Source organism: Copadichromis virginalis, linkage group LG18 (assembly GCF_057382275.1).
Source record: "Copadichromis virginalis isolate Kocher_CV1m ecotype Utaka linkage group LG18, C_Virginalis_male_GT1.1, whole genome shotgun sequence".
Lineage (NCBI taxonomy): Eukaryota > Metazoa > Chordata > Actinopteri > Cichliformes > Cichlidae > Copadichromis > Copadichromis virginalis.
In genome coordinates this window covers 2,065,267-2,083,630 of record NC_140635.1, presented here as the reverse complement: position 1 = coordinate 2,083,630, position 18,364 = coordinate 2,065,267, and positions in this window count along the sequence as shown.

Sequence of the window (18,364 nt, the reverse complement as noted above, 5' to 3'; positions counted from 1 at the left end):
GGGCCATCTGATCTCAGGAAATCACATGATAGGGTGGGGCCAGGTTTCACAATGAACACACCCGAAACTCTGGCTGATTGGGACCCACACCCAGTTTCCCACCTTGGCTCAGGCGATTAGAGGATCATCAGGGGGTCCTTTTGTCCCTCTGTGGGGGGAAACTCCCACTAGGTTTATATCTGGGACTCCCCACCATTTGACCTTAGAACTGAAGAAGCTTCTCGGATGAGAGGTGAAACGTCTTCAAGTAACTTAAAGAAGTCCAGACGCTTTGCAAGCTCCTTTGACCATGTCTCCCTATGTTTTTGTTTCTTTTGATCATCTTAATTGTCAGCACCTTGGTCAACATTTGTCGTTGTTGACTTACTCCCAGGTTTTGTTGTATTCTGTCTTTTGATGTTGACTGCGGCCTGTCTCTTTTAATTTAAATATTATTAAAATGTGAGTCGTGCCGACTTGTCTGCTTTTTTCCCCCCATTCTTTTTTGTCATTTCTTCACATCACTGATCTTTTAAATGAGTGTAACAGTACCTTAGACTTCCTAAGGATATCATCTGATGTGATGTCCATGAAAGCAGACACCCACGAATCCACAAAAATCACCGTATAAAAAAAACACTTGAAAGACAGCAAATATTTTACGTATTTTTTGCTGTAGTTTTGCTTTTGGACCAGCAGAGGGTGCTCTTGAATACAAATCCTCTGTTGGTCTGTGAGTTACCTGACCGCATCGATAGAACTGTAGCTGTAGAGTACAAGGACGCAGGATGCTACAACTCTCCAACCACAAAGACTCACCTGATGATATATCTGATAATATCATAGATCCCTGCAGGTGATGCACAGAAACACTCCAAAGCCAGCAGCTCAAACAGAAAGAGTCCTGGAAAATCATCAGTCTGTGTTTGGCTTGTGTCTCTAAAGCCATATGGATGTTTTTCCCCATACAACATAAATATAAGAATTAAGCATGAAACCAGGTTAAAAAAAAAAAAGCAGTAAGTATCATAAAGGTTTTATAAAACCATAACAGTCGGTGGCTGTGTTTCCATCAGTCAGCATAACGGGCACGTTGTACACGTCCTCATATGAAGCGACAGGAGGTCAGGACGTCTTCAGGCGTCCCAGATGCTGACTGAAGGTCTTTCTGCCTCTTTCAGGCTTTTTCATGTTATTCTGAAACCAGAATTATAGCAGAAGTGTTCATTAAAAGTTAGTAAAACTCTGGATCCTCAGATTGTGATGTTTCAGCTCAGTTTATAAAAAAATGTAACCTAAAAATGTAAAACTTACTTTAATTATGTGAATTAATTAAGACCTGTAGGAATCTAACCAACCTAGCTAATTACCTCCTGGTTATTATAATAACTTCCATCACTCTATACATTGTAATCAGAGACAGTACATTATCTAATGGATTTAAGGTACAGAGAAATGTAAATGTAAGACATCCAACCATCAAACAACACATGCTGCTCATGTCTGAACGAACAGGTAAAGACTTTGACCTCCATTCAGAGGTCAAAGTAGGTAAAAAGTCTGATTCGGATCACTCAGCTGCACAAAGGACGAGGTCAGAGGTCAAAATATTTCAATAAAATACATTTTTGCTTAGTGCAAGGGCAGAAATAACAGAGCTCCTAAACGCAAGCTAACACTGACTCATTGCATTAACTGTATATGGCTGAGCTTGAAATAACAACACATTCATTATTTATAACCAATGTTTCAAGGTCAAATTAATCACAGCTGTTTACTTTGTTAAACAACACAACTCGTTTCATTGAAAACACCTTTTTCATTCACAATAAAATAATATCTTCATACCGTCATCCTGTGTCCAGCTGCTCTCCTGCTGCTACATCTGCTCGTTTCATTCATCCAAATAAAGTTGATCGATCACCAGCAGACTTGCAGCCTGACTGTGTGGCTCCCCCTGGTGTATATACTATATGTATATGTATATATATATATATATATATAATGTTCTTCCTCTACACCCCCCCCCCAATTTTTGCACATGTCGAGGAGCGTGTCAGGCTACATTTCACTGTGTGTTATACTTGTATAACTATGCATGTGACAAATAATAAAGAACCTTGAACCTTGAACCTTGGTGGTTGTGTCCTCAAACAACCACCGGGAGTTTATACCTGCTGCTGACCCGTCCCCTTTCATTAAGGTCACAGTTTCGTGTCACCTCGCAGGTTTTCTCCCACTTTAGCTGATGAGGGTGATACGATACTGATGGATCAATGAGGCAAAAATGTGAACTGACAGCGTTTGATTAATGTGGCAGAAAATCAGGTGAACGAGACGCTTTTGAGTAAATCGCTGACAGCAGAGCTCGATGCTGCAGTACAGTTAATATTAATCATGTATCCTGCTGTCTGGAGACAGTTTGGAGGATTTGAAGAATCACAGTTGGAAGATATTTTTTAAACTGAAATTTTAAAGCTATATTTAAATCGTTTGTTCCTGCAAACCTGTGAAAAATCAAAGGTTTTAAACGCTGAGCAGCTTTTTGTCCTTGAAGCCGTCACATTTAAAAACATCCAGGAACAGCTCGAGTTTGTGGAAGTTGACCTGATGACCTGCTGGTTGGTGTGAGCTGTGAGTCATGGTGCTGATCTGGGTCCTGGTCCTGGGGTTTGGTGGTTTTTGGTCCCGACCTTCTGTTTTAAATTCATATTTTTAACGTGCCCTCCACAGATGATCCGTACGGTCTGAGACTCACCTGCAGGTCCATCAGATGGTTTCGTTCCTCGTGTCTCTGCAGTCTGTGTTCTTCTCTCACTCTTCACAAACATCTTCTGAGCCGAGCGTCCTGAAACTGCCCGACGCTTCAGCGTAACAACATCGGTGTAGTCTGAGGATTAAGGCTGGTGACGTTACCGTCGCTGGGACTGAAGTTTATTTTAAGCTGTTTCTTTTTTCTTCTCCTTCATATCTCTGAAGTCTGTTTGTGTTTGTGAGCCTTCCTGGAGCAGCAGAGGGAGCTCGGAGCCTCCACGTCTCCTCCGGCCTGCAGGCCTGAACTTTATTAAATTGCTGTTATTTGGTGCAGGAATTTCCTGCGATATCACCCAGTTTCCCAGACCTGGATTCAGACTGGTCCCAGACCAAAGGAAGTTCACTGAGGATGTCCGAGGTAAAAAGACTTCTGCCTCTGAAACAGGTTTAAATGTTTACGTGCTGGATTCGCAGAAATCAGCTGAATGAGATGAAATTCAAACCCGCTGCACGGCACAGAAATAAAATCTAATGAATCAGGTTCAATGATGGAAACAGAACTAAACTGATGAAAGATGGAAACGAGGATTCAAACTTGTAAAACTAGACTCAAGTTTAGATCTTTAGAATCAAATCTGGTTTCTTTTAAAAGTGAAATCAAACATGTTTATACTTCTGTCTCCAAACAGTTTGTAAAGTTGTGAACGTGTTGTTGTTTCAAACACTCAAAGCAGAAACTGATCCTCTTCTTCCTGCACGAGCAGATAATGACCGACAAACAAAACGCCGCCATCGCCACACAGCTGCCTGACCCCCACGCCCCGCGGTGTGACAAAGGTTTGTGGTGTTCAGGTGACAATGGGATTAACGGACGATGCTCTCAGCGAATCTGCAGCCCTGGCGAGAGAGACACAGAGAGCGAGCGAGCATGGTGATTCTAGGCGGCTGTTCGTGTCGTCAGCGGTGACAAAAGCGTCGTTGTTGATGCTCCAACACGCTGACACAGCGATCAGCTGACACAGGCAGGGCTTGTTTAACAACACACACTCCATACCCACGACGCACACACAAAATCAAATCATTCGTATAACGGGCCAGTGTTGGTTTAGAATGTGTTGATTCATCTGAACCACAATGGTACAACAGTGTGTGTGTGTGTGTGTGTGTGTGTGTGTGTTCACACTGAAATTTACTTTCAAAACAAATAACTTAATAATAAAAATGAATAATGACAATGAACAGCAGTGGAGGAGACATTCAGGCAGTAAATGCAGTAATACCACAATATAGAAAATACTCCAGTACAGATAAAAGTCCTGCATTAATGTGACTGTATGTTACTGCTGAACATGTTGCAGGTCGTTCTCCTTGTTTAATAATCAAAGTGTTTTTATTGAGTTTTCAGAAAGCATATCATTTATACAAAAAAAAAGCTCGAACTCAAGTCCTACAACACAGTGTAAGACAAAACTATACCCAGACAGAGAAAGGAGAAAGGAAAGAAAAAAAAAAGACTTTTTCACAAAGTCCCGAACCTGGAAATATCTAAAGTAATTAGTCTTGGAGGAGATTCCATAGTCGTCCTCCAGTTGAGCAGCAGACATAAAAGTACCATTTTTAAAAAGATGTTTGACACATTCCACCCCAGCCCTATGCCATTCCCTAAAGGCTGTTCCCCCAAGGGCTGGGGGAAACAAGTGATTTCCATAGATGGGAGCAGATAGGAGGGCGGTTCTGTTTTTAAAATGTGATCTGAATTGAGTCCAAATTTTCAGAGAATTAGATACCACCGGGTTGTTTGTGTAAAGACGTTTGCTCAAGGGTAGAGGAGCGCAGACCAGAGAGCGCAGGGACACTGGGCTAGAGACATACCTTTCCATATGAACCCATATTGGGGTTTCATCCTCATCTAACTCTTTGACCCAAAATAACAACTTATGTATATTAGCAGCAAAATAATAGTGCATATAGTTCGGCAGAGCCAGGCCTCCCTCTTCTTTCTGTCTCTCAAGAAACTCCCTTCTTATCCTGGGGACTGTTTTTTTCCAAATAAAGGCAGACGTACATTTGTTCAATTTTACTTTGTCCAGTGCAACTTTAAAGTTATAGTCCAGTAAATCTTTATACTTACTAGTTACAGTAACCCCTAAATATGTGAATCTATCGTTCTCCTTGTAAACGCACTGTTGTGTGCTCTGATTTACAGCCTCAGGTTCAATATTTACACATTCTCATCTAACTAAAGTAAATGCAGTGCAGCACAAACTGAATTTATTCCTCAGGCCGAGTCAATAAAAGTTACTTTCACTCACAGAACTTGAGTAAATGTACTTGTAGTGTTATTACAGTGAGCTCAATGAAAATCCAAACTATGTAGAGCTGATGGGTTTTGGTCAACCCTGAGGTCACAGTCACAGCGAGGGGTGCGTTCGTTTCCTGACACTGGGATGTCTGTATGACACGTCCAGCTGCCTGCTCATAATAAAGTGATGAAGAGAGTGAAACTAGCAAAGCTGAACTGAAAACTGCAACTAAACCTGCTGAAAAGCCCTCTGCAAACCCACTGCACCTGCTACACACCAGAGAAACAAACGATGATAACTGTGATGCAGTGACGACGTGATGAAGCTGTTTCCCGCAGACTCCTCTGTATCATAATTCATTAAAATGATAAACTATCATCAGCCTGCCCAAACTCAGCAGCTGCCTCGCGTTTCTGCGCATGCGTGTAAGAATTATAACCGATCTCATTAAGTGGAAGCGCGTCTGTGCAAATGCTTTGATTGTTTTGCCACTAGCACCCGGCATGCAATGCGCGAAAGTCACGTGGTCTGTGCAGCTACCGTTCAAACCGTTCAAACCTCAGGGAATTATCCACAGTGCGCATGTGTAGAAAATTCAAAAACCGCTCCTCCGCTCTTTTTGACACGCTCCAGCCTTTGCTAACGGGACAGTGGCCACCAGGCACGTGCAGAGTGGGGGGGCTAGAGGGGCTTGAGCACCCGCCCCTTTCCTGATGGGTGCCCAAAGTGCCCTTTTGTTGAGGCAACTTTTTAAAAAAAAATTATTATTTTTTTTTATGTGTGTGTGCGTGCGGAGTCCTGTCTGTGCCCCTCAACAATAATATTTAACTATTAATCACAGTTTTGCTAAATAAAAGGATCTGGCTTGCATCAGTCACATGATCACATTTAACCAATGATCGCCCTCGACGGCAGAACGCGCTGGTTACGAGCCGGGAACGAGCTCACAAAGAGCACGCGCATTTTTAGCGTTCCGGAGCTGTAGGAGAAACACAAGTTAACTCAGAGACACAGACTGATGCGACACAACCAGTAAGTAGGTGCACAGCGTACACTGTAGTGTGTAGCACCCAGGAGTATTAGCTTATTACGTACACGTTGGTAAGCTGTCTTGTTGCAACTGACGAACTGAAACAAATGAGCGTGCTGTGTGTGCAACAGCGCGACAAACATTACCTGTCCTTTTATTAACTGCACAGGTAGTGCTGGTCATAGCTGCTGGCTACCTGTGTAAGGCTGTCATGGGTCTGTAGCTCTGTCACCGTTTCAGGGAACATATTTAGTTTTAAAGTATTTAGAAACATATTTAGTTTTAAAGTAAGTGTCTGGGCATTTCCTGCCTTTCTGGAGGGATTATATTTCACTAAAAAACGATCTAATATGCATGTCCACATAATAATTATTATAATTATAATATATTAAAAACACACGCTGTATTTTAAAGAACATACATTAAGAAGTAGATTATATTAGATTTATATTTTAAATAAGACAAAATTTGGATGTTACAGCAGTAAAATGATTGTATCTCTACAGTTTAAACATGTAATAAGCTTTGCCCTGCACAGAGTGGATAGTGAAACAAATGCAATCATCATAAATACATTATTTCATATTTATTACTTCCCCCTCCTCTTTGCTTTATTATTGTAGCTCTAGTAATAAATAATAATAAAAAAAGATTCTGGATCAGCACCGAGATGCCCATAGTATATACAGTATTCTGAAGAAGGTCTAAAATGTCACTGTGTGTGTGTGCATGTGTGTGTTTTATGTATATGGATTATTTTAAATTATTACTCGTGATATAACATTGTCCAGACATGCCTGGTAAGGACATGAGGAGGAAACAGCAGGAGCTGTGTGAGGCTACTAAAGGCAGGGCTATAACATTTTTCTGTCATCATTTTATTATAGATTAAGTGCTGGAGTTGTTAGGTGTGGATAATTAGATTATAGTTTATTGCAATAGCAAGTTGTGCCTTGTTCTCACATAGACAGCAAGTGGAGAGTGATATATGAAATGATGGAAGGAAGAAGAGAAGCAAAGAGTGATTCACAGGCAGAGCCTAAATTATTTCTCACAGTTTTTTGTGTCCTTATGGTTCCAAGCGCTGTCACCAATCTTTGCATTTTGTTATTATCTCATGACACTTGTTTAATCAGCTACCATCTCTCCTGTGGACTTTTTAATGTCTACAGTCTCAGATTAACACAGCCCCGCCCTTCCCATATTAGATTCTTGATGAATGTGTGTTGTTGTTATTCAGCCTGGTTCAAGGTGCCCCTTTTTAACTTTGAGCACCCGCCCCTTTAAACCTCTCTGCACGGCCCTGGTGGCCACGCCCACAAATTAAACGTAGTGCAGAGCGGTTATATGGGATCAGAATGATGCCGCCTTAAAATGAAGCTGAAAAAAATATTGAAACTGAAAAAAAAATGTAACTGAAATAAATGTACTGAAAAATCTTGTATTGAAAGTGAAAAAAATTGATAGTGAAAAACGATTAATTGAAACTGTAATTTTTTTGTTTTCGCTTACAATATTTTTTTCCAGTTTCAATATTTTTTTCAGTTTCATTTTAAGGTGGCGTCGTTCTGATCTCATATAACCGCAAGTAGGCTAGTTTTCAGAGACCGCTAACATACTGCCACAAGAGGGCAGCACGCTCCAACATGGACATAACCAGAAACACTTACGGGAGAATCATGTGACAGGGAAGCACGTGATATAACTACACCATGACATCATTGTACACGCCTGTGCTCCACAGCCAGTTGAATCAAATAAAAACTGTTTCAAAGTTTTGGCAGCTTTGTCCCAAAGTAAAGTTTAAACATTAGAAAAGAAGCTGACAATAAACCAGTGATCTGAGAAGTAATGAAGACTGTTTAAAATTTCAGCTCAGCTAACAGGTACTGGCACAAGATGGCGCTGCACATGTTCTCACAACTGATTTTAAAGACTTTTTGAAATCCAGCTTCACAAACAGCGAAATCTGTGACAGTTTTGAGAGCAGGCTGGTAAAAGTTTACCCGTATATATGTTTCATGCCCACTTTAATATATTTCAATGATAAGAAGCAAAGCATAGTCCCGGGCATTTCTTCTCTCCAGTCTTTGAATATTTAAAGACATTTGCACAGCAGCAGTGAAACAGGCGCTCCTCACCAACCACATCATCTCTGAAGCATCCAGCTCGATGTTGAGGAGCCAACGCTGTCCTGCTGCTGCTTCCAATCACATTTCATTCTTCATTTCTTTATGTTTTTACCAACAGTTATTTGTTGATTTAACCATTAAACTCCAACAAATCTTCACAGCATTTCCTCATCATCAAAGTTCATCTGTGGCTTAAATCTGCTGTCAAATATCAGACGGGCTGTGTTTGACTCATTCTGTAGCCCTGAGTCACTGATGGGGTTCTTCTTAATTCTAATTCAGGCTTTTTATTGATTCATCACCTCGTGCAAAGTTTCTTCTATTAGGATTATTTGTTGTGAAAATATAAGTGAAAATATGTAACCATGTCATGTAACAACATGTTTTTATGTTATGAGTAAAGGCGATGGCGTGATGATGTAAGTGGGAGCCAGACTGGCGGCATCAGTGATTATCAGGAGTGTCTGAGCTGCATGCTGTGTGCGTATTTGTATTACTCATGGTGTTAGCACTTCACTTTCATTTGAGAACAAAATGTATCCATGATGTAAAAATGTCATATAAAATATTTCAGTTTAAACTTTGGTGTTGAAATCTCCAGGAGATGAATGTAAGTCAACGTGTCGTCCTCAGAGGTGCTGAAACCCTGTGTGTGTGTGTGTGTGTGTGTGTGTGTGTGTGTGTGTGTGTGTGTGTGTGTGTGTGTGTGTGTGTGTGTGCGCGCGCCAGGCTCAGGCTGCCAAAGTCCCGATTTATGCCAAGATTAATTATGAGCATGTTGTCCAGATCGGGATGAAAACTGACATGACATGTGCAGTAATCACATTACAGTTCACACACGGCTGTGTGTGGTGCAGATGGGAGGATAAATCCTGCTCGCCACATGTTTTACACGAAGCATCTGAGCCACCGCCGCTGAAGGTCTGAAGGCTCGTATGTGTTTCAGTCGTGGTGTCGAACTGAGAACATTCCTGCAAACATGCAGGAGGAAAAGGCTTCATGTCCTTCACAGAGGAGATGAGGATATTTTCCCCTCTACATCCATCCTAAACATTCACACAGCGTTCAGAGAGATGTGTAGTTGCTGGAGGGAGCATTTTATTAAGTGTGCAGCTGCTCATTTCCATACAAAGTCAGTCCAAAACCAGTTTGAAGTGGAACATGAACTACAGCTCCTGATTTACCCATGTCGGTCCTGTCGTAAGTCAAAATCAGTATTTTTGTACATTCCTCTGAGTTTTTTACAACAGTATTTTCATTTGTTGTCATTTGTGTTTGATAAAAATGGCTTTGCTTTTGTTTCTCTGTGTTTGAAGTCATCAGGAACTCATCCTAATAACCCGTCACATGATCGCTGTAAGGCTGCAGTGGAACATTTCACAAGCTTATTGATCATCTTCCCAGAGTGGAAAATATTCCATTGATTACTCTGATGATGCTGTGCTGTTTCTTTCTGATCCACTTCACACCTCTCTTTGATCCCTCATGTATACATTTCCAGACACTCACAGACATCTTGACTCTATCTCATCTACACATATTCATAATATATCAAGGAAACTCGACCAGAAACGGTTTAAATCAAGTTCATACTATGAATGACAAACATATTTTTAAGCATCCATCCATCCATCTTCATCCGCTTTATCCGAGGCCGGGTCGCAGCAGCCTAAGCAGAGAGGCCCAGACCTCCCTCTCCCCAGCCACCTCCTCCAGCTTATCCGGGGGAATACCAAGGCATTCCCAGGCCAGCCGAGAGATATAATCTCTCCAGCGTGTCCTGGGTCTGCCCCGGGGCCTCCTCCCGGTGGGACATGCCTGGAACACCTCTCCCAGGAGGCGCCCAGGGGGCATCCTTGTCAGATGCCCGAACCACCTCAGCTGGCTCCTTTCGATGTGGAGCAGCAGCTGCTCTACTCTGAGCCCCTCCCGGATGGCCGAACTCCTCACCCTATCTCTAAGGGAGAGGCCAGCCACCCTTCGGAGGAAGCTCATTTCTGCCGCTTGTATCCGCGATCTCGTTCTTTCGGTCACTACCCACAGCTCGTGCCCATAGGTGAGGGTAGGGACGTAGATCGACCGGTAAATTGAGAGCTTCGCTTTTACACTCAGCTCCCTCTTCACCACGACGGACCGGTGCAGCATCCGCATTACTGCAGCTGCAGCCCCAATCCGTCTGTCGATCTCCGGCTCCCTTCTCCCATCACTCGCGAACAAGACCCCGAGATACTTGAACTCCTCCACTTGGGGCAGGAACTCATCCCCGACCCGGATGAGAATCTTTTTAAGCAAAGATTCTTTAAAAATGTCTCATTATCTGCTGTCGTGGTTTCTCACCATTAGATCGTTTAACTTAAAACAAGATCCTGTTATAAGCTTCAAGAATACTGGGCTGACATTACAGGTGAACTGGGGAAAATCTTCCACGTTGATATAGAGATGGACCCTTTGTCCCTGATTCTAGGTCTTCCAAGTGACCGCCTAAAAGCGGCGGCCAACAAAAGATTGTATAACACTCTAACATTTGCAGCCAGGAAAAATATCCTCTTACAATGGATCAACGATAGGACTCCCACTGTCTGTGGCTGGCGCAAAATAGTTTTTGAACTGATTCCTCTGGAATACCTCACACACGTTATACACCACAGTGTGGGTCAGTTCTATGGGATGTGGCACCCCTTTTTGGACTATATTGGACCGGACCTTTCCGCTATCTTATTCAAAGGACTACTACACACGTGATCACCACCCGGGCGCTGTAAGACTGACTCACCACCTCTTGTATGTTATATTTTGTATCTTGTATTATGCCTTATTTAAGAGCTGTTGTGTACGTTTTGTGTTTGTACTGTTTTGTTGTTCTGTGTCTACTGTCGAGACACTGTCGTGTTAAAGGAAAATCTGCAATAAAAACAATGATGAAAAAAAAAAAACTTAAAACAAGATTATGTGGCTTCACATCACAGTGCTGCACCTCCACATGTTCGGACTTTTCCTGTATTTTTCAAAATCTGAAAGAAACATTCAAAATCAACAAACTTTGCACTATAAAAAATTACATCTACTTAATCATCAGACTGGCTGGAGGTTGATTTTTCGTCATTTGATGAATCAGATAAGAGTTTGTTTCATGTCTGAGGCTCGCCCTGGTTTCTGGATGCCTGGGAAAGTGACACGTTCCTGTAACGAGGTTCTCAGCAGCCACCTGAGCTCAGACGTTTGCTTTGGATCCCTGGACATGGACTTTAATCACTGAAAAATGATTATGGAAGCAAACAGATGTGTGTTTTTATACACATCAGTAATGTTATGGTCGTATTTGTGGAGGATCCTGAAACAAACTATGCAGAAGTGATGCTCTGGGTGACGACTTTGAGATATCAGAAGTGGACTTAGTGCTGCTCAGTGTTGTAAACATCAGGTCATCACAGGTGATTCATCGGCTTCTGCTGCTGCTTGAAAGAAAAATGTGATGATGATGAAGAAGACTGTACAGTAACAGTGTAGTCCAGAGGATATGATTCACGGTTCCTCTGCTCTCTAACGTCATTAACAATAAGCTGACCCAAAGTCATGGGCGCTGAGGATAAGTCATATTATAGAAATCAAAGAGAGGAACCTGGTTTGAGTCGAGGCAGACGGGAAACAGATCTTCAAAAAAAAGTGAAAATTTATGGAAATGAAATGAACTCCTGCAGATCGTATCATCGCCTCGCTGACAGGAACATCTGCTGTGTAAAAATCAACACAAACAACGTTACGTCAGTTTAACATGGAGCAGCTCAGAAATGATGGACAGGCACAAATCAGCATCAACAAAGGAGGGAAACACACCTGCAGCCTGTTTCCTCCACTGTCTGCAGTTTCATTTTCTCTGACCTTCTTCACTGTTTCAGCTTCTTTATTCTTTAAACTGAACTTTAATCTCAGCGAGTCAGAACAAAAATGCAACCAGAGCCGGAAATCACTTCTACCCACTACAGAACAACATTTATAAACTTCTCATTTCTGATGTTTTCATATGATACAGACTTTAATTTGGTTAATGGTCAGCCTGCAAACTGAAGTATCCACACCAGGGGGCGCTGCAGAGAGAGAGGTTAACCAGGTGCAGGTGTTAACTTTCACTGCTACAAGGACACTGATCCATAAGAAGCGCAACTTTTTATCTTCAGTACATGTTATAAGCTTTTTATTATTATTTGCAATACAAGGAATAAAAGTGATGCAGTCAAAATGAAATGATGTCTTTTGTCCAGTGATCGTGGAGTTTGTTAATCTGCTGTTATAATCAGCTCTACAGTTCTGCTGGAGATTATTTCTAACTGATAAGAACGTCTAAAAGTCGCATTAGATAAGGTTCCAGAGAAATGAATATTTATTTATTTTAAATGTTTTTAAATATTTAGTTTGATTTAGAAACACGAACTAACAGCTGCTGGTTTTACTGAGTCAAAGACAGACTTTGCTTTGTTTAAAGAAAGAAATCTTTGTGTGGATCTTTCCCTCTGCTGCAGTAAAGAAACCTTACACTGAGTTTTAAACGAACATATTAAATATAATATAAAATTATAAACATATCCTACCTTAGCTCAATTTAAACGGTTATATGGCAGCAAACAGGCCTGCTGGGCCACAGTCCTGGATCACAAACACAAAACAATCTCAGCCGTCTGTCCCCCAGCGCATCATTTTTCAACGTCAGTGTTAATGTAAGAGAGACGAAACCTTTTATTATCCCGGACCAAACACCTCTAAGAAAACTAAGTAAAATGTGGAAGTGATGACGCAGTGAGATCAAAACAGTGATTTTAGTTTAAACTAAACAGTTCAAAAGTGAAACCAAACAACAATGATCCAAAAGATGCTGGATGATAACCCTCCATGTCCAAGTGCTCCAAAAGCACAAAGTGTTGTTATGTGACCTCATCGTTGCTGCTCCTGTGAACTCTGAACATCATTTCTGACCAAGCTGGAAACACGAGTGTTCAGACAGGCTGGTATCCAATTAGCATCTCCAGAGACAGATACACGCAGAGACTTTCAGGAGATGTTTGCAGAAAACTCAGCGACTGCTTTGTTTCTGTTTGGACGGCTTTTGTTCCCTCATCAGAGCTGATGCAACGTTTGCTCCAATTTTATCATCGTCACTGTTTATAGTTCAGAAGACGACTGTGCTAGAGGGCCGTGAAGATGTGCACAACAACCAATAACTGGCTGGACAGATGCACAAAACGACCGTAAATTTCAGGTCTTATTAACAAACGAGCAGACATAAATACTGAGCTGCTCTCAGGATGGCAAATAATCATTTTGGAAGTTTCTCAGATATGTCAGGGCGTTGTTTGAAGGTTACAACATGATTTAACCCAAAACATCTGTTTTAACCCTGGTTGGGTCATTTTGAGCAGCTAAAACAAACCAACAGGGTGAAAGTGGAAGTAAAAAAGGAAAAATGAGCCACAGGCTCATTGTGTGGACTTTGTGTCTCGCTCTGATATGTGCTGTTATTGTATTTATTGGTGGTCAGTAACGTCGTGGCTGTGGGTCAGAGCGCACAATGAGACACAAAAAACATCTAAAAGGATGTAAAAATAAAATTACCAGAAGAGGCTCAGGAACCCTGCAGCTCATTCATAATGAAGGACGCTGTTAGAATAACGTGACTCCCACATCAGAATCACGTGATCTGCTCCTCTCTTCATCACAACAGTCTGAAGGTATCGGACCACGAGTCTCTCTGATTGGCTGGAGATCAGCAGCTTCTTTGGTTTCGGGTCATCGCTCCGTCTCGTCGTGTTTGAGGCGTGTGGATTGGCGGTGAGAGCACAGCGGGCTCTCCTTCTGTACTTTCATACGGCGAGCCCGGGACTCACGGCGAGGTCATTCATTAAACATGACCGTCTAAAAATAAAGGCCTCCTCCTTTCACCAGAACGGCGCTCTTTAATCTGGGCCAGAGCTTCGAGTAGTTTGCATCAGCACACGAGAGGCGACACGAGAGACAAAGAGAGACAAAGAGGGATGTTTCACAGCGGGAGGCGGAGGAGGAGGAGGGCGCTTCATCTTCACAGTGACCGGCCGCTGGATTTGTACTTCAATGGGGACGCAGCGCGACCTCTGACCTTACTGTGTGGAAATCAAAGGCTTAAATTCATTTTGTTTCTCAGCACACAGCAGAGGATTCATTACAGCACGTTGATGTTGGCACATGAAAGAAAACCTGGATTTACAGCAGACGTGTTCATTATTCAGCTGTCGGCTCTGTTTTCAGTCTTTATGCTGAAACATCTTAAATACCTGCTGAGGACTAAATCAGACCAAATCAGACCAAATCAGACTCAATCAGACTAAATCAGACTAAATCAGACCAAATCAGACTAAATCAGACCAAATCAGACTAAATCAGACTCAATCAGACTAAATCAGACCAAATCAGACCAAATCAGACCAAATCAGACTCAATCAGACTAAATCAGATGCTCACAGAGGGAAAATCTTTGTGTATTTCACTTAATGACAAACTGCTTTCCCTTTACTTAAAAACATGTTTGCATGATAACAGATGGAGGTCCGTGAGAGAGCGCAAACTTCCACAACACCAGCGGTCCCACCGGCAGCGTCATCGGGACTGTCAGGATCCTGTAATCAGCACAAATACTGTAAAATGCATTTGTGGCAAAAATGCACCTGAGTCCAGTTTCAGGTTGGGGCTGCTGCCCAGGGCCGTGACACAGAACTCTGGGGCCATGGTCACAGAGTCTCTGTGGGCCCCCTTCACCTCATTCATCCAGCTGTGCGGACAGCTGCACTGATTATTAGGACATGAACTGTTAACTGCTGACAGATCTGTAGCATGTCCATGAGTCTCAGCACATTTTGACCTCCTCTGTTTTTACCATAGAGCCGTTCACAGCTTAACCACGGTTACACGTGTTTTACTTGGATTATTGAGCTGAAGAATGAATTCTTTTCTTTGTTTTCATTGAATTTTTTATGATTCCTGTGAGATAAAAAGCTCTAAAAATGTGAAGTCTGTTTTCTAAACCTTTCCTAACACTCAGTCCTCATCCTTCCCATCAGCCTCAGAGCAACCTTCACTGTCCCTGCTTCCATCATCCTGCAGCACTCAGACATCCAGATCATCACGGCACATCAGAATAACTGTAAACAGGGACATCTCAGGCCCTCCAAGGTATGGAGGCCCATCTCCACCACCACTTCCCCTGCCAGTGGCGGACTCCCTCAGGTGTCGGTGCATTGGTGGTTCTTTGTGTCTGGGGATGGGTGTCCGGGTACACACCGGCTCACTCTGCTTATCGGGGCCTGGAGCCTGGGGCTCGCTCGGGCCACTTCGGAGGTGGGGTGCCCCCGGCCTCTCGGCCTGGGGCTCGGTCACTGGCACAGCTGGCTGCCGGCGGAGCTCACGGGCGCGTCACTGCAACCCCCCCTGGCTTCTGCTCCGCGGCTGCTGAGTGAGCCCTCATCTGGGACTCTCCTCAGCTCTTTCCGGGACAGTGGCGCAGCTGCCCCTCTGTTGGTCTTCCTTGGTCTCTTGTGTTCTGGGGGCCTCTGGATGTCTGGAGTTTTGATCTCCTCCATACCTGCTTCATGCCCTGGAGGACGGGGCTGTGGCCCCCCCACACCCTCTAGCAGATCATTACATGAAGGAACCTTTTAAAAACAAGCGCGTCCATGCTCACAGGTGTACACACGGGTGATCACACCCACAAACTACACCCTTTTTGGCTCCTACCTCAAAGCACACTGTGTTCTGTTGATCTTATGTGCTGCACAATAATGTTTAACATTTAGTATTTACTGTCATATTCCCATATATCATTGTGATGTTGTTTATTCTATTGCTCTTGTTCTTTGCTTGTTTTCTTTTTTCTTTCTCAGCAGGTGATCCAGGTTTTGTTGGTTTTTGCATTTTATCCCCGTCCCTCTTCCTCGCTCTTTTTCTTTCCCTCTTTCTTTCTCCTCTTTCTTTTCCCCAGTCAAGTCTGTCCCGTGTTCAGCAAATGAAAATAAAATAAACAGTAAAAGGTGAATCATTTGGTCCATTTGGTAAAGTAAATCCGTTGGGCATCTTTCTTTACCTTTAGACAATAATTCTGATGAAAAAGAGCCAAACGGGACAGGCAAAAAATAAATAACTGTAAACAATGTCATTATCTTTATATGGAGTGAACTTTAAATATGTATCCAGATATTTTTATGTTTCTGAAACCGTAGCAGCAGAGTTCCCGCGCTGTGGGCGAGCAGGTGTATCTGCAGCGATGTGATTGATGTTTTTTATTGTTTCTGGGACGATATCGAACCCACGAGTTGCAGACGTCACACGGAGCAGAGTGATGGTCCTGCAGATGTAAGCTGCTGATTCACTGATGCAGAGAGTGTACACGGGTACGCCAGTGTGCTGCCTGTGCTTCATCACAGTGAACTAAAGCTAAGGAAACACATGTGACTCCCTGCACACATTCCTCTTTGCTTCTTATTGAATCAGGAAGTGCTGTCGCTGTGATGTTAAATGTCCCGTTACCTCAGAGCAGGTCTGGAGACAGTGAAGCTGAAGGCTGCCTGATGTCAGCAGATCTCACAGCTGCTGATAGCCAGACCATCCTTAGCCTGTTCGCTGTTCTTTCTTCAGAAAGCCTTCCATCACGTTGCCTTCTCTCCTTTCTCCCTTTTCTCTTTTGATGCTCTCTTTGGGAAAGCCGTGACTCACAGTGTCCATTAGCACTCAGAGAATAAATGAGCTGTGCTGTAAAGGTCAGTGTGAGTGCGGTGCAGTAAGCCACTGTATGAGCTCAAAGTGGGGTCAGCCTGATGCGTTCAGGTTATTTAGGACAAATTACTGAGAAATAAAATAATACAAACAACAGCAAAGTGGGACTTACACTTGACCTCCTCGCCACTGACGCTACAACCACATTAAATATGGACGTAACCCTCTCGGCGTCGTCCACCGGGTTGTTTTGGCAGCTGCCGTGTTGTTTGTTTGGACTCAGCAGTGATCGTGTTTGGATCACTGCTGCTGCTGAGCGCCGTGTCAACACCTGCAGTTCCTCTAACGTCCACCAGAGGCTCCAACAGTGAGTCCGCATGGAGTCATGTTAAAAACTTAGAGCAGAAATAAACGTGTTTACAGCCTGATACAAAACGGTTTCAGTACTTCCGCTTCGTAACACCTGTACTGCCATAACTCACCTGTTTAAATTGTATTAAGTCATAAACCTGCATTGTTGGGGGCGTGGTCTCTTTGATTGACAGCTGGATGGCGACACAGGCTTCACCTCAGCTCACCCCTGACCTGGACCTGTGGACTGTGTTTGGGCAGTTGGAGCATCCATCCACTGTTTTAACAGCTTCATCAGCTGCGGGAGGGTGGAGCCCGTCCCATCATGTGAAGCACAGGCTGGCTAACGGAGCCTGATGGGGTTGTTAACATGTATGTAAGTGAGCGCACATGTTAGGGAGAACATGCCATCTGCACACAGCATCCATTCATCCTTCTTCTCTGAACTCAGTGAGAACTGAGTGAAACACAGAAGCCTGAAGCAGCCGCTGCAGATGCTTCAGGCTCTCTGAGCATCAGTGAGTTCACAGATGCAGGTAAATGGGTCGTCCAATAAGAAGCTGCCCAAACCAAGGTGTGCCACGCCTTCAGAGACTCGTGCTAATACAGGAGTGGCTCGATGGACAAAACGCCAGTTTTACCAGGTTATAATTAAACCTTGAACACAAAGGAGACACAGTGAGAGTCCTCGGGGCGTTTTGAATTCTCGCCTCTTATTTCAGCTGATTTATTTTTAATCCTTCCTATGATCTACATTTTCTTTATCTCATTGTTTTCCACGTGTGTTTGTTTTCGTTTCTATTTGGTTTAAATAAAAACAGAAGCCTGACTTTGTGTTTTCATCCATCTGTCCCGCTTTCACCTCCATCTCCTGTCACCTCTCTCTGCTTTCCTCAACTTTCACTCCTCTTCCTTCCTCTCACTTTCCCCCCCTTCACAAAGTTTATCCCCCCCGCTGCCTCTTCCCTGCCTCCTTCCCTCCTCCCTGACCCTCCTCTTCCTCCTCCTTGGCCTTGTAGGTGAGCTGCATGATTGGGCGGCAGGTCGGAGGGGTAGGCTTTTGGAAATCACATGGTTTACGTTTC